This window comes from Takifugu rubripes, chromosome 20 (genome assembly GCF_901000725.2).
Source record: "Takifugu rubripes chromosome 20, fTakRub1.2, whole genome shotgun sequence".
Classification (NCBI taxonomy): domain Eukaryota; kingdom Metazoa; phylum Chordata; class Actinopteri; order Tetraodontiformes; family Tetraodontidae; genus Takifugu; species Takifugu rubripes.
Window position 1 is genome coordinate 1,187,064 of NC_042304.1, and position 21,868 is coordinate 1,208,931.

At 41.7% G+C, this 21,868-nt stretch overlaps 1 protein-coding gene across 2 annotated transcripts in view; it reads right to left on the bottom strand.

The window, feature by feature from the left end:
- Nucleotides 1-11,187, bottom strand: part of tbl1xr1a (TBL1X/Y related 1a) — a 33,592-nt gene extending 22,405 nt beyond the window's left edge. Inside the window, exon 1 of one of the 2 annotated variants that reach the window (XM_029828043.1) lies at nucleotides 10,866-11,187. The gene's annotated coding sequence lies outside the window, so the exon portion shown is untranslated. The remainder of the gene's footprint in view (nucleotides 1-10,865) is intronic. The other variant, XM_003976528.3, reaches the window with a different exon arrangement.
- Nucleotides 11,188-21,868: the final 10,681 nt, after the last annotated feature.

A 21,868-nucleotide genomic window follows, 5' to 3' on the forward strand; every position in this document is an offset into this window, starting at 1 on the left:
GGGTGGTCACTGCTCGTGTTTGTCTTTTACTCCCATTTTTATGTGCTATCTTTTATACGTATTCCTTTTTATTTGCCTAAGTGATTTTTTAAACCCGTATTGTTAACTCTTATCACGCTTTTTTCTTAAGTGTGGTCTTTTATATAAATCACTTGGTTAAACTTCCTGTTCTGGAATTGTGCTGTACTGTGAAAGTGGATCGGATTGGGTGAAACTAAAATGAGACTGGGTGGGCCAAGTTTATTACCGGTTGCTCTCCTCTCGTAGCAGAAGGGGGGTCACGATTTTGATTGATTCTATTTGTACTTAGTTCATGTAAGGGAGATCCTTCGAGGGCAGATACACTTTGGTCCACATAAAAATTTATGGCATGCAACTAAGAATGCCGAACATTTACCACCATTTCCACTGATGGTATTGGCTCTACTCTTTTACTGGGTGAACATTTCCACTGCAAAATTAGTGCCCGTGGGGTAATGTTGGGTGCAGTTGTACTTTAAATTACACTGTAGGTCCTCAGAGGCCTAGCTCCATCCTACCTGGAGGAGCTAGTGATGCCTTATGATCCCAATAGACCACGGGTTCTGCTGCTAGAGGCCAAGACTGCCGGGGTCCACAAACATGATCACCTGATCACCAGGCTGATGGAACCCTGCTGGGTCATGACTGCCTCTCCTCTCCTCTCCCCTTCCCTTCTTCTCTCCTCTCCTCCCCTCCTGTCCTCTCAGCTCCTCTCCCCTCCCCTCCCCTCTCCTAGTTCTTCAACACAACCATTTCTAAAAAACAATTATTCTCTGAATTAAGACCCTGATAACAACAACTACCTTTAGCAATCTGCACTATATAACAAAGCATACAGGCCTTGCTTTCAATCTATCCAGGCAGAAGTAAGGGCGTGTCAAAATCAGAAATCACAGAAAGAGCCTCAGCTGCTGCTCCATTCAAAAAGCTGTTGTTGCCCAATATAAATGTGGAAAAATAAGAATTCAGAATTTTTAACAGATTAGAAATCACATCATTAAAAAAACATCCACAAAAAGTGGAAGAGTTCTCGTCCTCTGGCTATTGTACAGTTTCAGAATTACACTTGTACTTTAAGTTGTGATTTGTTTTTATTTCTAGTCTGATAATCATTTCATTCCTTAATTACAATTTCTTGGCTCCTCTGCAGCCAACAGTCTTCTGGACTGAAGTTACAAATGCACCACAGGCAGGAACTCCTCAGAGCCGTGATTACAGTCGCCCAGGTAAATAGTTAAAAAAATGCCCCATCTTTCATGCATGTAGTAATGTTGGCCCTGCAGCACCAGTGCATGGCATGCAATCACGCACAGTCAAAAAGCAGCGACAGCTGCATGATGTGCTATCCTTGGATATTGCGGTGAAAGTTATTGACGTCTTCACAGCAACACTCTTCATGCTGGGTTGAAAAGCTAGGTTATAAGGTAAGGCAGCAGTGCCGCTCACACTGCATTTCCAGGGACACACCTGCTCAGCAGCTATACAGCACAACCCACTGCTGAGAGAGGACCATGGTTGTCTTCAATGGGACTTGATCTGACCCCTGGTTCATCGCAATACCTTAGCCTTACTTTAAAAGAGTAAATGAGTACCAGTAAATATAAAGATGTCCAGATCACATTCTCTCCTAGTCATGTGATTTTGAGCACCCGGTGATACTAAGTACTTCAGCAATGCAGTTAAAACCAAAGAAAGAACACATCCAAGTTGATCCTTAAGGGTTGTTATTTTTTAATAATTATTGAAACAAAGAACAGATCTACGAGTATCTACTGGTACTTACAGCACCACCTACTGGTGACAGGATGTTACCTGCTTTGACGTACTAGTGCAACAGTTGTAAAACTTTGTACAAAGGTCGGAACTGGTGAAAAATTCAATACTATTGAATGGGTCATCCAAAGCAATAAAGGCACCTTTTTTTGTCCATTACAGTGATCCCTCGCTATATCGCGTTTCATCTTTCACGGCTTCGCTGCTTCACGGATTTTTTTTGCGAGTCGTTCATTGCAGTTCTCAAATTTAATCGAAGGTGGCATATCCGTTTATAAAAATCTTCTTGCTCAGAAAAAGAAAGAGCGCCAACAACTACCCATAACAATGTTCTTCTCTCGGAGAAAGACTCCTGCGCCTTCAGTAGAAACAGACGCTACAGCGGAGCGGAGTCAGGACAAAGAGGCACAGCTGGGACTGTGAAATACGCGAGTGACAATGTTTCCAACCTTGTATTACTATATTAAAATTATTGTTTTAAACAAATTTTGGGCTTTAAAACAGGTTTTGATTTTTGGTTTCATTCTATAGTTCAGTATTGCATTGTAAAATAATTTAAAAAAATAAAGTTGACTACTTCACGGATTTCACTTTTCGCGTGTTATTTTTGGAACGCAACTCCCGCGATAAACGAGGGATCACTGTACCAACATATACATACCGTATTTTCACGACTATAAGGCGCACCTAAAACGCTGAGATTTTCTCAAAAATTGACGGTGCGCCTTATAATATGGTGCGCCTTGTGTGTGAACTGTGAGTTCCAAAATCTGCTGTGTGCCTTTGGTAGGTGCACCACGGTAAATGCTCCGCCCATCGATTAGCAGCACACCTACGCATAAGGATCCCTTAAAATGGCTCTGGTCAAGCAAGGCGCATATGAGGCTTACTTTAAACTACAGGCCATCGAATATGCGGCTGAAATTGGCAATCGAGCAATCTCAGTGTTTTCACTTTATGAGGAGGTGGCATCTCTCCATACGCGCAAGGACAACTGTTGCGCAGCGGCTGCCCGCGGATTACCAGGAGAGGGTGGCCACCTTCCGCACCTACTGCCGCGACAAGATAATAATATGCGGGTGGACTGTAGACGCATGGGCTATGATACCGTCTTCATGTATTGTAAGAGCTTTCACAAAATCAACGCTAAACCGGAACCGGTCGGTGAGTCTGAGTCAGATGATGACGAAGAGGAATTCGGATTGTTGGACATTGAAATAGCGCAGCTGTTTAATTCAGATACAGAAGATGAAAACTTTGATGGTTTTGTGGCGGAAGAATGAATATTTTGTTCAATAAATGTGTCGAAACTCACTGTTTTACTTCCGTTGTCATTTTTTACTGTATGTTTCAGCATGCGCCTAATAATACGGTGCGCCTTATGTATGTTTTAAATACAGAAATAGCACCCATAACTGAGACTGCGCCTTTTAATACAGTGTGCCTTATGGTCGTGAAAATACGGTACTATAGACAAGAATAATATTAACTCTTTTTATTCCCAGAGTACAATGTCTGAAAACATTAAATAATACAAAAATAATGAACAAGAGAAATAAAACTAGTCTAGGACAGAAGAAAAAAAAATTTGTCCCGCTAATTGGAGCAATGACCTCTATATTTGTAAAAGAATAGCAGAGGACCCCCATAATGACATTCTAATTTTCTCAAGTTTTCTCCAGACAGTACAGGGTTAGTGCATATGGGAACGGGGCTGTGGTGACTTCCAATTTGGTCACGAAGGCTAAAAAGTCTTTCTGGAAAGGAGATAAAGATGAGACCACTCCAAACAAGGCGCACAGGAGGGTTTGGGGCAAGTTTCCATTTTCCAATTTTCTTAACCCTAACCCTAACCAATCACATTTGAAACAACAGAAAATGCATCACTCCCATAGCTGTGCAGTCGAGGGCACTACCACAACATACGCATGCGTTCTCTGATTGTAAAAGACATTGTTGGTCCCACATAGAGTTTCAGTGTCTTTGAGTTGCAGCAGTGGACGAATCATATTCAGCATGTGTGCACATTTACCTTCCTACCGCACAAAATCGCCATCTTGCAAAGGTTGTAAATTGCACTCCAGAAGCTGATGACTTGACCTGTCCTCCTCCTCTCAGCATTCAGGTTGTCCTGACATTACAGAGCTAGAGCAACCTTGTTCAAAATCTCTACCACTGGACTCCGCTTCATCTGAGCGTGAAAAGGAAGGCACCATGCCTGCGATTTCAAGAGGTAAGTCTATGTTCAAAACAATCCCGCCAACTTCCTTATGTTTGTTAACGTTCCTGCGACTTAATGCTTACATTGAGTTAAACCGAGAGCCATGTAACGGTGTGTAGCTTTATGTTATAGATATGTGGCTAGCTAAAGATAAGGTTTAGCTTGTAAAAATGTGCTCATCCATTGGATTGGCTGGTGAAAGTGCTCAGCTAATGTTAAACTGTTATGGTCGCTCCTCTGATGTGAGGAGGCCAGACGGAATGGATAAATTCACACTGGCAGAAATAGGAAAAATAACAAAGGAAAAACAAGATGAGTACCACAGGGTAACAACAAACACTGTTGTTCGTGGTTTGCTGCCTTTGTCTAAAGTGGAGGCTCCGTGGTGGAGGTAAGTATGCTGTAAAGGATATTGTTGACCAGTTAAGCCTTTATCAGTCAGCCTTGATAATGGGTTTTGAGCAATTGCAACGCAATTGTTATTGTTCTGTGTTCTAATGACAAATAGGGAGATGATAACAGTCCTAAACTCTGCGAGTCAGAGACATGCGATAAAATACACTCATCTGCATGAGATGAAGTGGAGAAAAGAAGTTTCAAGAGCCCATTTCAACACATCAGCGATGTGAACATGACCACAGATGGGTGGAAAAGTGTGGTAAGAAATGTCCTGTAATGTAGTTTTCCTTTTGGTAGAATTTATCTTATAGACTTATACAGTAGTTTTCACACATTAAGTTAGTAAAGTCCAAATACTGCTTCATGATCATTTGGAATCAGCCATCATCAGTGATCCTGAGCTTTTCACCTGTGTCCAATTCTTTGTGTTTGCAATACAGGTGCACTTAAAACTTTTGAACGGCTGGCTCAGAGTCGCGCTCCACCCGGAGCAAAGGAGAGGTATATTAATAGAAGTATATTAATCTGTGTTTCATTTTGCATGAGAAAACATACTCGGAAAGAAGGGAGTGTGATTTGTTATAAACTGGGTGATACATTAGCCGAGGTGCTAACAGAATCCCAGATTAAGGCAAGCTTAATGTGGTATTTTAAGATAGAAGTGCTTCAGCGAAAAGAACTCCTTTCTGCACAGTGTGCATAATATTTTTTGTCAGTGGTGCGAAAATTCTGCCGATTGTGGAACTGACACACAGGAGACTCAGGTGACTTGAGTTGAAATGAAGTTTACGGATCAGGGGGAAGTGACACCAACACAGCAACAGCGCCATCATGCAGTGCCAGCATCAATTCTGATAAGACATTCATACCGAGATGTTTACGAAGCAAATGGAAGGTCAATGGCTAGCAGAAGATGCTAACCTTGGACCCAAAAGAATCATCTAGCCTAGGTAGCAGAAGATGCTAACCTTGGACCCGAAAGAATCATCTAGCCTAGCTAGCAGAAGATGCTAACCTTGGACCCAACAGAATCGTCTAGCCCAGGGGTGTCAAACAAACGCCCCGCGGGCCGAATCCAGCCCGCCTGGGGGTTTGGTACGGCCTGGGGAATAAATCGGCATTATTAAAAAAAATATATATATATCTTGAAAATGTGTGATTCATATATTGTCTGCTAGGGGGCGCAGCATTTTAGTACGCACAGACAACATGAAAGCAACACTGCGGCGGAACTAGGAGATGGTAGCATTGAACGTCTGTTCAGCGTCTGTTGGCGGCAATTGCATTATCCACTTTTCTGTTGGCCTCGCACCCTCATCAGCGAAATGTCTTTGTCAAAAAGGAGAAAAGTGTGTCGGATTTTTCAAGAAAAATGGACGTATTCTTATATGTTCACGGAGGTGAATGGGAAACCCGTATGCCTAGTGTGCCAGCAGCAAGTTTCGGTGCTTAAAGAACACAATATTCGGCGCCATTATGAAACTCAGCATGGTGAAAAATACAGCAGCTTGCATGGAGAACTGGGAAAAAAGAAGGTAAATGAAATGATCGTGCATCTGAGGATGCAGACAGGATTTCGGAACTATCGGCAGATTTGGACCACCAACTGAAACGCAAAGTGGAGTCATTTCTGGCATTTTTTGTTGCGATTGATGAGAGTACTGATATTACGGACATCGCTCAGCTGGCCATATTCATTCGTGGAGTTGACAAGACTTTGACTGTCAGCGAGGAGTTTCTCGAGCTGGTGTCTATGACCAACACCACGACAGCTGAGGACATTTTCTGCCCCGTAGTTGGAGCGCTGGACAGAATTGGGGCGGACTGGTCACGCGCCGTAAGCCTGGCTACTGATGGTGCGCCGTCAATGATCGGTAAAAAGGCAGGTGCTGTGGCAAAGTTCAGAGATAAAGTAGAAGCCACAAACGGAGGGGGTAATTTTTGGACATTTCATTGTATTTTGCATCAGGAGGCATTATGCAGCAAATCGCTAAAAATGGATCACGTCATGGAGGTGGTTGTCCGAACTGTTAATTTCAGGTCTCAATCATCGTCAGTTTGACAGCCTTCTCAGTGACTGGAACATTACCCATGGTGTGCCTTACCACACGGAAGTACAATGGTTAAGCAGAGGTGCTGTGCTGAAGCGCTTCTTTGATTTACGTGGCAAAATTGGTCAATTCATGGAGGAAAAAAGTAAACCTGTTAAGGAATTACAGTGCCATCTGTGGCTGCAGGACCTTACGTTTATGGTTGACATCACTGAGCACTTAAATAATCTCAACAAAATGTTGCAAGGATGCAAAAAAAATCATAACAGTATTATGACAGCATACGTGCATTCAAGTTAAAGCTCAGTTTATGGGAGATGCAGATAGCAAGCGGTGACACTGCTCATTTTCCCTGTTTAAAAGATATGTGTGCAGCAAGCATTAATTTTGATGCAAAACGGTACAAAGACAAGATTTCACAGTTGTTGAGGGAGTTTGAGAAACAATTTCAGGTTTTTCGAGAACTTGAGACAGAATTTGCCGTTTTTCGCTCACCATTCACAGTCAGAGCTTCTGATTTGCCCGTTGACATGCAATTTGAAATCATTGATTTGCAGTGTGATGTAGAACTGAAGGACAAATTTCCCTCTGTGGGCTTAGACACATTTTACAAGTACCTCCTACCAGGCTATCCTACATTGACAGCACTGGCTGCAAAAATGTTGTCTATGTTTGGGACTACCTATCTTTGTGAGCAAGTTTTCTTACTAACTAACATTAATAAAACGAAGCTGCGCTCAAAGCTCACACAAAAGCACTTAAATGAGATTCTGAAATTAGCTGCTTCTCAGGACATGATGCCTAATATTGATGCACTTGAGCAGGATAAACGATGCCAAGTTTCAGGGGCAAATACTAAGCAAGACGAGTAATTGCTGTGAAAGTTATTCACTTGTTCAAATTGCTTTCAAGATGTTGAAAAAACTGTGTTTTCACAAGGCTGTGACTAAATGTTTTGCAACATTGTTACTATCACTGTGATCAGTTTTATGCATCACGCACTTAAATAAATGTTAAGACTTATTTAGTTACTAAGTAAAAGTGTTGCTAAAATTACTTTTTTAAGTCCTTAGGTTGTTCATAATGTATTTAGTAAAAGGAAAATTCATTTAATCAAGATTTTTTATAATTGATTTCTTCTTTGCACTAATTATTAGTATTAGTGACTAATACAAAGAAAAAATGGTGCTTATTGTTATTGTTATTGTTCGATGTAATTTTGCAATGAGTTTACTGGCCCGGCCCGCTTGAGATCATATTAAGCTATATTCGGCCCCCAGACCAAAATGAGTTTGACACCCCTGGTCTAGCCTGTTTGTCTCTCCAGCATTGCTTTGTCTCTGGGAAGAATGGAAAAAAAGATCTGGTCGCGGAGAGCTCAGAAGCTCTTTCAGGAGACTAAATGAGAGGAAACGTCAAGTCTAAAGTTCAACTTAGAACTTAGAGAGAAGTAGCAATTTTCTTCCAATCTTTGGGTCCTTTTGTACATCTAGAGGGGCGACATGCCGTTTAGCATTTTCCATCTTTATTGGTTGCTTCTGTTGCCTGTCACAAACAGTTCAACCACCTACTTGCACACATGTGTGACACTAACTCTACCTGGAAAATCTGCCCGAAATGCATTTCCGGATATAATATTCACATTTACAGACAGCATATGACATGCAAGAGTACATACATATAAAGCTTTTCTGTTGGTATGTGTAATCAGCTGATCCATGCCCAAACGCAATCACCTCAGTTTGGTCTGAGTTAAGAAGAACAAAATTTGCTGTCCTCAGACTCTGTCTTTAAGACAAGATTGAAGTTTAACTGACTGTTCGGTCCCTTGTGGTTTCATGGATAAATACAGCTGAGTGTCATCGGCGTAGGTGTGAAGATTTATGGCTGCTGCTGAATAATGTTTCATAAGGGAATCATGTACATCATGAACAAGACTGATTCAAGTTCAGCACCTTATGGAACTCCATGACTGACCTACAGAAAACATGAGAAAGACTGGAATCTCTGATAAATACAGTCCAGTTTAATTCCAGTGACCTGCTCCAGGCTCATTAACAGGATGCCTGATCATCTGTATCAAAAGCAGTACTAAGGTCCAAGCTCCAAGAGCCGAGCACATAATCTTCTTGCTCTACCTAAACCGTGAAGAAAATTCTATAGAAACACTGAAAAACATCAAAACATTTAAATCTTGGGAGTAAATGAGTTTTCACACAATGACAAAACAGATGACACCACAACTATTTTAAGGTATCAATGACCTCATATGTGTAATATTAAATATTTCAGAAGGGCAATGTTGCAATAAAGTCTTTGAATACTAAAAAATATGTAGTGTACACATATCCAAATTCTATTATACATTTATGCAAGAATGTTGAAGAGCGGAAACTGTTGAAATAAGCATGGATCGACATATGACAACAATTCAGCAGCAGTGTGGTGTTAGCACTGTCAAAAATAAGATGGCCCCATGGCGCAGAGGATTTAAACCAAGGCGATTTTCAGTAGGAAGTTTGCATGATCTCCCCGCATCCATGTGGGTTCTCTCTGGGTTCCCTGGCTGCCTCCCATTGTCAAAAGACATGCAATGACATGCACTGAAGAGCAGGCAAATTTAGCAGTTAGCTGAGCTGATGTCAAACTGGTAGTAACCAGAAGCCGGACTACATCACCCCACTGCTGGTGACCTACAGAGCACCAGAGATCTTCTCCCTCTTACTTGAACAGTCTTGTTGGAGCCCTTCTACCCCTCGACTCCTCACATGATCATCATCTGAATTGTTTCAAGCGCCTTGAAACAATTTTGATTGTATAAGACGCTATATAAGATTGATTGATTGATTGATTGATTGATCTGGAAAAGCCGTCTGTTGAGGCAAACAATCCAGACAATGCTCACAGCTTTGTTAGAGGAACGGCCTCCAGAGCACTGCCAGAGCAGGAGCAACCCTCTCTACCTTCAAATGCTCTTGAAGAAACATCCCTTCTGAGCATTCCTGCTCTCCTAACAGCACTTATCGTTCTCCCCTCTCTCCTGTTTATATCCCTCTTCACAGCTCTGGTCAGGTAGTTGGTAGTTGCACTTGTACCAGGTAATTTAGGACTGTTAACTGGTATTTTATTCACATTGGTCTCTCTCAGTGTGGCTTTCGACAAAAGCTTCTGCTAAATTACTAAAATATAATTTAAATGAATATAATTTTGACAAATGAAGAGGACACAACTTAGACTGCGACTTCATATCACTAGAAAAATACATTTCTCACTCAAGTATTTGAAGAATTGGTTTCTTCTTCTGGATCTAGTTTGAACCTCTACATTGTGCCTCAGATTGATTTCCATGTTAAAGCCTAGGCTGCAGAATACATTAAACATCATCAGTTTGGGGAATTATTTTATTCAGGTTCAGTCTGACTAAAATGTTTAAAGATGGAGAATCTATTTTAATACGCCCTTACCTGTAATAATGTGGGTTACTGATTTTAGCATTGTCATTAATGCCTGTAGGAAAAATGTAGGAACATTAAAAAGCTAATATGTAAATTTCAGCTTTTCTTGACTGCACACCCTATAGATACAGATATGACTAGTAAGCTTTGCTTGAATGTGTGTTTGAAACTTTACAAAGGCTGTTAGAAGAATTAATGCTAACCACAGTCTGGCACAGTAAAGGTTAAAGGTAACATTTTATGAACCTTCTATGGATCATTTAAATAAAGATTGGCTTGAACAGTAACTTTCAAACACTCCTGGTGCAAGCAGTGAGGACTTGGTACCATCCAGTCTGGCTTGATGGGGATCCTGGATGAATTTGAGAGCAGACTTCCATACCATCAACAAATGTTTGATGGAAAAACTGAGAAATGGGTCATGAAATTGTAAAATAGAACACCAGGCACAGTGCCAAATTGGTGGAGACAAGGTTGAACTCAGTACATCACTTTTAAAATAGCACATGAATGTAGCAAGTTAATCCCAGACAAATAATAACCGCAACTAACCGGGAAAAAAAAACGCAACTTGAATTATACGCAGGATCCCTTCCACGTGACATTACAGGCTGCATCACGACTTTAGGCGCCTTTTTGTGTCATGTTGCTGAAGACACGAAACTTGTTTACATGCTGCAAAGATCAATGAAGTAGCTCATAGCTAGCAGCAGTAGCTAGGAAGCAAGGGCGCGCGAACTGTACTGCGAACACATGCGTGGTGCGCGTGCCCACTCACACGCTGACGCGTACCCATCCCCCACTACCGACTGAAAATGTAGAAATGAATGTTTATAAGCTGCATAATAGCGTGACCGGACATCGTTGTACCGTACGCACAGGCCGTGTCCACCAGCAGGTGTCATTAATAACGGCAGTAGCCATCGAAAGAGCGCAAACACTCACCACAAGCTCAAAGCACACGGGAGGGGGGTGTCTTCTCCTCTCTGCTCCTAATATGGAATCTCCTCCTCCAACGCAACCGCTGTTTTCAAGCTGTAATTAAGCCTGGAAACGCGTTATAACGAAGCCCAGAGCCGCTCGGCTGCTGCTGGGAGTCCCCTCTGAGTGATATGTTGCGCATAAATAACGGTAAATTCCCCACAAAGTAAGCTGAGTCTGGGTTGTAGCTTTGCTTCGCTCGTAGAGAAAAGAGCCAAACGCTTCAGTAGCAGCCAACGGCTCACGCTGACCCGCCAAGCGAAAGTGAGGCCGGCCCGGGTTTCTCTGCAGGAAGCGGCGCTACAGCAACATGGCTGCCGCAGTGAGCGGGAGAATGAGTGGCGCAGTGGCTCCACGGGCTTCATTCAGCACAAAAGCAAACACTCAACCGTGAACCACTTCAGTCTGCGGAGCACTGCACATACCCTAGTTTTACCAGGAGTTCACCTGCTTGAGACTTTCTCGGTTTCAACTCGATTTTGTCCTGTGAACGACATGTTTGCACATGTTTCTTAATTCTTCATCATAGTAAAACATAAGATAATCTTTTTTTAAGTAGAATTATTGAACCAAATGATACCCGCTAAATTGTTGTTGTTGTTGTTGTTATCGTCCATCTCAAACTTAAAGATCATTACGAAATGCCATATTTTATATTTTGTCCTAAACGCCCACTACTTTTGCAGCAGTGAGTAATTTCGCTCCTCACAAAACCACAGCCATGAGCTTAATGCCTGGAACACTGTAGAGATGCAGCACTCGCCTACAGGGTGTTGTTTTCAGACAGACTACCTTCATTCAAGCCAAAATGTAACTTCTCTTTTGCCACTGCAAAGACAAGACTGGAATCTCATCTTCATTTCTCTATACACCGACATCATAGGACAGTAGTTAAAGCAATTTGCATCAGACAATTCACAAGAGAACAGGAGTCAAATACTTCTGATACAACTGTTCAATGTCTCCAACAAGGTTCAAATCATTCATGTAGACAACATCTGGTTAATTCATTATTCTGTGGCTATGCTGTTAGGGAGGAAGAAAGTGATCAGTTTTCTTCCCGTGTCGTTGCCTTCACAGGAATGAGACGGAAGCTTCAGTTTACTTGCTGGAAGGGCAACCACACGTCTGCAGTGTGGGCTACAAGTGTGGGCCCTGGTGAGGTTTATTTTTATACTAGCACACGAAGATTACAATAAGTGTAAGATTACAATAAGTGTAAGCGTCATATGATGAAGCATAAGCGTGACAGCATAAAACAAAGCATGATATATACAAGGAACATATAAGGAAATGGGGGATGGAGTGTCACAGGATGGTCAGGTTGTCTCCTGCTATCCTGAGGCGATAGAACATCAGCTAAGCCAGAAATTTTGTTCCAAGCCACTTCTTGTGATGCTGTTTAATTTAGACCACATCCCTTCAATATTGATTCATCTAATTTTCTTTTTAGGTAATCTTGCTTATTCTTATGATATGTGAAAACCTGTTTTGATACCTTTTTTTAAACTACTTTCAGCCACTTTGGCTCTCAAGCCTACAAACACAGAAAACAAAGTATTCTTCTGTTGGCAGTACCGGTATATGTTTGTTTTCTTGCATATTCACTTTTGGATTGATTTTATTAAACATATTATATGCATTGTCCTCATTATTTTCTGGATTAACTATGTAGTATACCTACTTTCTTTTGCAGACATATGAGAGCAGTTATAATTGTGAGTATCGGGCTTCTCATCATCAGTGGCATCTGAGCCTACTGAGCTGGGCTTTAGCTGAGCGGCATTAAGCCTCTTTCTTTGCTGTGATATGGGAGAGATAAAACAGAAGATAAATATTTCTTCCCAGAATATTGCTTCACTTGATCTGCTTTTAAAAACTCACTCCCATATTGACGTCTGGTCTGACCAGTATTGGCAGCATTCATGTCTTTCAGATATAAATTCAGTTGCAGTTGGTCTACTGTTTAAAATCTGGATGAAGCTGTGACTCACTGTTAATAAAGCCATCTTACCTCATATGAATAATCAGTGTAACTAAAATGCTGCACTGGACACAACGGATTTTCTAGTCAGTGACCTGGACCAAGGCAGTGACCACAATCAGGATCTGAGACTCGGGGTCTGCACAGCGCATGCTCCATCCTCCGCAGGTTAAACACAGAGATCAAATTTCACTGGAGACATCAGACAAATGACGTCTAATAAAATGATTAGACAAAAAAGAAAATCAAAACAATTAATCTAGATACTGTATGTGTAGAAAACCCTCAATAACTTTCCAAATGAAGCAAGGGTTTACACAGAACACATTCAACGCATTCGATTTCCATAGCTGCCGATTTAGCACATGAGGCCTCGGCTTTACTGGCTGTGAGTTGCCTCGAGGATAATTTACTGGATGGAAGCTGAGATGAAAATCCTCTAAAAAGACATGAAGTCCTGCAAATGTGTAACAGCATCCATGTGGCCTCCTCTTTCCTATTTTTCAAAGTCAGTGTTAGGGTTTGGGTTAGGCACAAATGAGGGCCTCATATTCTTAAACCTCCTGCTCCTGTACATCATCACAAGCTTCTGTCTAGAGCAAAATCAATCCAAAGTCAGTCAGGAGAACTGTAACATCAGACTCACCCTTTAACAGATCCATATCAGTGGTGTTTCATATTCACATTATAGCAACGCAGCAATCTGAGGGAATTAGTAATTGACAATAGCACAGTCACAAGAAAGCATTTCTCTATAACACATCTGTCTACGGCCTGAATTATTTAGGGATGGAGACACAAAAAGAGAACATTCAGTCTCATCAGCCTGATGAGACAAAGAGAGGCGAGTCAGTTTCATATCCCCATCCATCCCAAAGCACCTTGTTACACAGCTACTGCACGCTTGTGCAGCTCAGACAGTTAGAGTCATGAGTCTAGGGGTTATTAGGGGAGAACACTGAGAATAAAGAGTCACGCCTCTGGTTTTGGTTCTGACTGCACATGAAGATGTCTTTCTCTGAAATTCCACACACTGATAACAGAAGAGAAATTAGCCAGAGGACATACCCTCTGTGGGCTGGGTTGTGTTTTCTTAACCCTGCAAACATTGTTATAGCCTGTTTACTGGCTTTAATGTGTCCCATAATGCATTGTGAAACATAGTGTACAATCCAAGGGTCCCTGATCAAGCCCCTAATATAGGTCATCATCCTCAGCAGTCACCATCCACTTGACCTAACTACTCATTTAGTGATTTGGCATCGGTGAGTGAGTGAGCAAGGGAGCGAGTGAATGAGTAAGGGAGTGAGTAAGTGAGGGAGTGAGCGAGTGATCTAGCAGCCAGAGACTAGACCGTAAGTCACCATAAACGCTCTTACATGTTAAATAGGTTAAAAAGAAATCTGTAAGAGCCTCTTCACTGGTGTGTTCAGAACTCTTGAACTCATGTATTCCAGTTTCATAAAAGTCTCATACATACTGGTTGGTTGGTTACAAAATGCCTGACTTGAGCTGGGATAGGCTCTTGCGTCCCTTTGACCAAAATGCAGATGAGTCAGGCTCATTACACCCAGCAGTTGGTGAGTTCATCCACATGCGCAACTGATGGACTTCCTCACCAAAAGATCCCAGTCAGTGAGAGTAGGAAACACTATCTGCAGGTCTATGTCCTTCTCCATCGGATCCCCACAAGGATGTGATCTGTGCCCACTACTGCTCCCGCTTTTGACACACAACTGCTGCTCTGCCTCCACCACACACACACACACACACACACACACACACAAACACACACACAAACACATATACATCTATATCCATATACACAAACACATATATAGGTTTATGTTTTACGTTGTTTTAGCTTTTTAGAATGTATGATTAATATTTATTGTATTTTCCTCCTCTATTTTTATTAGACCAAGTTCAGATGAACATTGAACTTTCATCCAAAATAGTTATAGTTCCATATAACAATAAAGTAGCTATTCTGTTCTATTCTATTCTATATGTTGACGACCATAAGACACACATCCGTACTAATGGGACTATGAATAAAATGCTTACAATGACAAATCCACTGTTGTCAGGCTGGTTCTGTTTTCACAGATTCCACTTTTTATTCATATTCCTAAACATCTGTAAAAGAAAAAGATACCTTTCCTAATCCCATAAAGGGGAAGTGACTGTTTTTGTGTTTACTCACAAGATACATGCAGTTTTAAATGAATGTGCCTACATGAACGCACAGTTACTAAGGGAGAGGTGCCCCAGTTGTGGTCGACAACTGGGGCTTGAACTCAAAACCCTCTGACTCTCAGCCCAGGCCAGATTCACTTTTAAGAATAAATCTGTGTCACAATTACCATATGACAGAGGGGGAAAAGATTGTATTCCAATTTTATGGGCTGTTGGATGTTGAAACCCAAAATAAAACCCAAATATTGGATTCCCCTTGAGCAGATCCACCATCACAATTACAGATGCTCCTCACGAGAGCTCAGGACCACAGCATCATGGGCAGTATGTTTGACTCTTCCATTGGTAAACATGCACTGTTAGCTCTATTCTATATTGAAGATATGGAACAATGAGACCAGCTTATGAGGCACAAATACATTTCAATTTGCCCTGAGTTTCCCCGGATAACTCCTTTTACTCAGTGGCCAGTCGGAGCCCATTTCTTGATCACTGCTGCATTTGGTTTTATCCTGTCTTCAATCACAGTGCCTTCTTCTGCCCCATCACATGGATTTCTACATCTAGAACCAGAGTGGGGGCAAAGGAGTGGGGGTGAGGGTCTTATTGTAAACTGTAAGATGTGTGCAGCAACTGGGACAGATTATGTCTGCGGAAACAAGATCTGCAGGATCCCACCCATCCCCCACCACACACACTGACACTCTCTCTCTCTCACACACACACATACACACACACACACACACACATACACACACGCACGCACACACAGCTCTTTTATGCCTGCCTGGTCACCCCTATGCAATAGACAGATTCCTCCCCTCCCCCAGCCTGCTCAGTCATTCAGAGCTGAGTGTCAATAACAAGCTGACATCATCATTGGTTTGTAGCAAACACACTCTTTTTCTATGAGACTGAGGACAGCATCTTCGAGACCACTAATGGAAGGTCAGAGAGCAGAAAGCTTGGCCCTTTCAGACGCAGATTAAGGGTAGCTGTGTGGGGGAGGGAAAGGATTGAGGCTGGCTGGCTCAGTAGCATCAGGATGGATGGTGCATGTGCACACTGCTACTGTAAATAGAAGAGCAATGCTTGAAGAAGCACAGATGCAAGCTTTTTGTTTAGGAGTAAGCTAAAATGAGTGCCAGCCAAGAGATGAGTGAGCAGTCGAAGGAACTTTATTTTATTGATGAAAGAAATGGACAGCTTCAGAACAAAGAGCCATATCTGCACCATTTGTGTTGATCTATCACAACCAATAAAATGGCATCATACTTCTGGCAGCTTGATTTCAGACAGAATTCCACTGATTAAAAGAGAAAGTCAAAAACAGAGTCAATATAATGTGCCAGTTCAGTGTGATGCCTTCCCAAGCAGCAACAACACCATGGGAAGTATTCAGACACATCAGCGTCAGAAGAGCCAGACGTTTGTGTTTTCTCTATAGTTTCAGTGGTTTTTCTTTCTGCTTCTGGACGTTTTTAACTAGTTTCTTGGGTTTCTCATACCAGTAAGATACACACTTTATTTAATTCAATGGCAAATGAAAACATATTGAGAAACTATTTTTTTTATAGGCTTTTAATACATCATCTTAGAGAGTTGCTTCTGGATTTTTCAAAATAAAATCCTTCATAGTGGGGATTTCTGTGGTTTACTGTGTATTTTGCCATCAATAAGAAACAAAGTTCTACATACATAGTAAACATACCAGACATTTCAAAATATTCTGTGTAACTGGCACACAACAGCAGGAAAACTGTGAAACCAACACACACACACACACACACACATACAAAACACTAAAATAAATATTATTGGTGGAAAGATGTTTTTAGGAACATGTCATCCACAGGGCCGTGGGAAGAGATTGTTTATCAATTACTCATTTTTGACTTGTAAATGAGAAAATGAGGCCTAACATTTGGTTTTGGGTGACCCCAGAACAAATTGGGATTTTACCTACTCAGGAGGGAGATTACCTACTCGGGAGGGAGATATCTTACTTGGGACAACTCGACTGCTATGGGGCTGCTCTGGACCTGCCGAAAGGCTCCTTTTTCAGTAGCTACTTAGCAAAACTTTTATTATAGCTCTGGTAATGCTCGGGCCAGGGGATTGCCATCACTGATGTCAGTGTATTAAAATAAACTGCAAAAAGCAGTTTGGTAGATTGCTTCAGTAGATGGCTTTGATGTTTGAAAGATCAAAGGTCAAAGTAGCTCAGGGATCCAAAACATCATCAAAATGTAATCATGTCTTCCTTCCATTGTAAACACATGCAGTGGGGTGGAAAAAAGACTTTCTAGCAGGTCAGATTGCCAGTGGAGGCTGTAGTGAGGCTGACAACAAAGCCCTGCAGAGTTGTGATTGGAGCAACACTCTCCTCAGTACAGGAGATGATCCTGATGTGTTGCATGAATATGCCTCTGATTACTGGCAGAAATTCTTTCCACCCTCTATATGTCCTCCAGCTGGACAGCTTCCTGCAAATCTGTGGGGTTCCTAACCTGCCTTGTATCTCTTATTTATTCACTGAAGTTATGATGATATATTATCAATAAATGCATTATATAGGTAATGACATGATTATATTGTGCCCCGGGTCAACTGGAGATGGAGGCTGCAAAGGTATGTACAGCGATGTCCTGACTTCTCCCGTAAAGCTGGAAGCACCAGCATTTCCTAACCTTGGCCACTTTTACAGATGTTTCATCCACAACTATAGAGCCTTTGTGCCACTCACAGCCCTGACATCATCCAAGACCCATTGTAGTGTCTGTTACAATGTAAATTGTCTCTAAGCCTTTCCAGAATCCCAGGGCCTGACCCCCAACAAGCAACAGTGACAGGACAAACTCACATTTAACAGGAAGAAACCTTAAGCAGGACCAGACTCGTGTAAGATGGGGACCCTACTGCTGATGGCTGGCTGGGTAGACTGGTTGTTTCTTATGTTTGTGTACCCCGGCAGCCTTGGTCTCTAGCAGCATAATTAAGATTTTAACCTAATAATTAGACAATCGTCTAAATATGATAATTATGTCTAGGATAATAACTGGAACTACAGAATTACTGACTATCAGCTTTTTTAAAGAGGAACCAGCATTCTGAGAATGGAGTCTATTGGGATTATAAGGTGTCAGTAGCTCCTCCAGGAAGGATGGAGCTAGGCCTCCGAGGACCTGGTAAGTCAGAAGAAGAATTTTAAAAACTCTTCTAGATTTAATTGGCAGCCAATGAAGAGATGCCAGTCCAGGAGTCATGTGATCTCAGTACCATGGCATCCAAGTACAGATCACTGACATACTTTAGGATCAACATCATATCACCATATGTTTTAGTGTGAGCAATGAAAACCCCAAAAAACCTCTTAAAATTGTTCTGATAAAAAAGCACACTCAACCATCGGTAAGAACAATAGATTAAAGAGGAAAACAACTGACAACTTTGAGCATTTAGTTAGTCTGCTATCATACACCTTCGACCATCATTTACCACCTTGAGCCCTGTGAAGTGATTGTGAATCGAATATTAAATATCTAAAATTAAAAATATGATGTTCTACACTAGTTTCCATGCAACTTTAACCATTCAAAAGATTACTGGTAAAACTTCCACCACCTGGCACACGTCACAATTAATATTGATGTTTTCAGTCATACAGCACAATTACCCGAGCCCAGAAGGGGCAATGTTTAAGGTGGCCTTGCCAAGGTGTGACATTAGAATCAGTCTGTTTCTGTGTCTTTAGCAGTTGTGAAAAACAACCATAGATCCTCATCAACACTCCATGCTTGTCAGTATTTCTAGTACTGCTCATCAGTCTGGGTCGCTCTGTACATTCCTAAACTCTGGGATGTGGGGCGGGAAGAACGAAGATGGTCCAGTGAAAAAGTGGGGGCAGCTCCACTGCAAACATCTGTAACCCTAACCTGGGGTTGGAGACTCAATCCGGGAGGTGCTTTGAAAATGTCGATGACAGACTCAACTCCACTCATTTTCATTCTTACAGCATCTGTCCCAGACTCTTTCCAGGATTCCAGGGCCTGACCCCCGACAACTCCTCTTTAAAAGGAAGAAACCTCGAGCAGAAACAGGCTCATGTAGGAAGGGAGGGGGGGGACCCTCCTGCTGGTGGCCCGACTGGTTGCGAGTTGTTTCTACCCAACCAACCGTTTTTTTAGTTGTGTGCTTCAGGAAAATATATGGAAAATAACAACGGAATGGTTTGTGTAGATCTAATGGTTTTATTGCTTTGCATTGATTGTCCAGTAATGAACCTACGGTATTGTTGCGCTGTCGTCATATAAAAAATAAACAATCATGATATAAAACCAATAAACGTCCTTATTAATCAAAAAAATTGCTGCCATGTTAGAATGTGTGTGTGTGTGTGTGTGTGTGTGTGTGTATTTCCATTTGTGTGTGTGAATTTTCAGTCATGTGTGTGTATTTTCAGTCACGTGTGTAATTCCTGTAATGTGTGTATTTCCTGTGAAGCCTTGACCTTGTCACTGTGAAGGTACTGGATTTGTCCTCTGACTGTGGTCAAGGATTTATTGTGTGATGAGTTCTGAGGTTTGTGTTCAGACTCTGACAATAAAGGAGACAATAGTTCTAAAGCAATGTTCATCAAAGATGAGGAACACGTTGAGAGGGTTGACCACCTTGGTCTGGAAGCCCCTGCCCATATCAAAACAGGTATCATGGTGTCATGGAACACCAACACTGCCGTATCGTGTCAAGTTGAATGTGTAGAGCCGATACTGTGTCGTGGAAAAGCACCTAATCAGACTAATCTGATCTGTTGAACTGTATTACAAAACATGTCTCTCTCTCCCTCTCTCTATCTCTCCCTCCCTATCTCTCTCCTTCTCTATCCCTCTCTCTCTCTCACTCACTCTCTCTCTTTTCCTGTTTGTGCACGTGTGTGTCTCTGTCTCAGCAGGCTGGCTCTCAGTAAATGTAGGTGAAAGGGCATTGCCAGAGCCAGTCACTGCAGAGTGGAGCAAAAATAAGCTCTAATCTCCCCTCCCCCCCGGGAAGGAAGTTTCAGGAGGCTGATCAATTTAAAAAAAAAGAAAAAAGGAGAGTGCAGCACAGCAGAAAGATGGCAAGATGAAATGTGGTTAAGTTTTTGACAGTAGATAAAGTGTCCTCCACATCTTGATATTCTGAAGCAGTGAATGTTCTTAGTGTTGGATAACGATGGCTTCTGGTTCTGGCTCAGTATTGGCTTTTTCTGCACAGGGTTTATGACCTATGCTGCAGCAATCCAACAGGGGGCGATAGAGTTACAGCCGCTTCTATGGGGCTAGTATCAAGTTGGCTAGCATAAGTAATTAACTAATCATCAAACATATTTATTTATTATTAAAGGATTGGATCTACATATATTAGATCACATCCTCCAGGTTGTGGGACCCTTAGGTTGTCTGTGACAACTCACACACATCATATTTATTTCAACAAAACCTCATGTCTTCAAAAATAAAAATAGTGAAGAATTTACTGACTAAAATTACAAGAAAGGTTTGATATTTTTTGCTGAGTGAAAGGTCACAAATGTCAGTTTCTGCCGTCTGGAAGAAAAGCAGCTTCTGTTCCTCTCCAGTGAACATGGCACAGAAGTGACTCCACCTCACCCCCAAGAGAAAGAGAACAAGGACAACAAAACGCCAACAAATGGAACAAAACACACAGGCCATGACACTTTAACCCTACATATTTTTCTGAGATGTCCTTGTTAATTCAGAAATCCAAGTCCACCACCTGTCTTTTAGATCCCATCCCAACACACCTGTTGAAGGATGTTTCACCAATGGTCGGCAGTTCTATCTTGGACCAGATCAATTGTTTTATAGTGACGGGTTATGTACCCCGGTCCTACAAGGTGGCAGTGATTAAGTCGTTGCTTAAAAAAACATCACTGGATCCTGATGTGTTAGCAAATTATAGGCCAATATCCAATCTTCCTCTAAAATTTTTGAGAAGGTGGTGGTGACTCAGTTAGTGGAGCACCTGCTCAAACAGCCTTTTTGAGATGTTTCAGTCAGGCTTTAGAGCTCACCACAGCACAGAACAGCACTTATTAAAGTTACTAATGATCTTCTTAGAGCTTCAGATCATGGACTGGTTTCTAAGGTGGTTCTGCTGGACCTCAGTGTTGCTTTTGATACAGTTGATCACAGCATCCTGTTACAGAGACTGGAACATGTGATTGGGATTAAAGGGGCAGCACTAGACTTTTGCTTCATCAGGTACAGTTCCAGAGGGTTTTACAGCTATTTAATCTTCAAAGGTATGGTGAAGATGGGTGAGTTTCACCCTTTATCTTCATGAAGAGAAGTAAAGTTCTCTGTGTTGAAGAGCCTGATACCCTGATTATCATAGGGATTACGCAAGACTTGCATGTGGATGTGGTGCCCTTGTCAATTATGACAGAATGAAAAAGCTGCTTGGTGAATACCTGGAGGGTTAGGGGGGAGGGGTAATCGAAACACCGCATCAGAGCATTATTGGTGACGATTTTCACTTAAAAACTCTTCATTTCAGAAAAAGTTTAGACTGGTATATAACAAGAGTTGACTCTTTCCTGATGGAACGACTCTGCCTTTTAGTTATTAAAATCGAAAATGCAGAAAGACTTTGACCCCAGATTCAAACTGCCATTTTTATGCCTGATTGTAGGACCCAGTGGTTATGGAAAAACTTTGTTTTGTCTAATCTTCGTAACTGCTTTATCCCTTTTGGGGTCATGGGGAGGGTACAAAATGGCCAA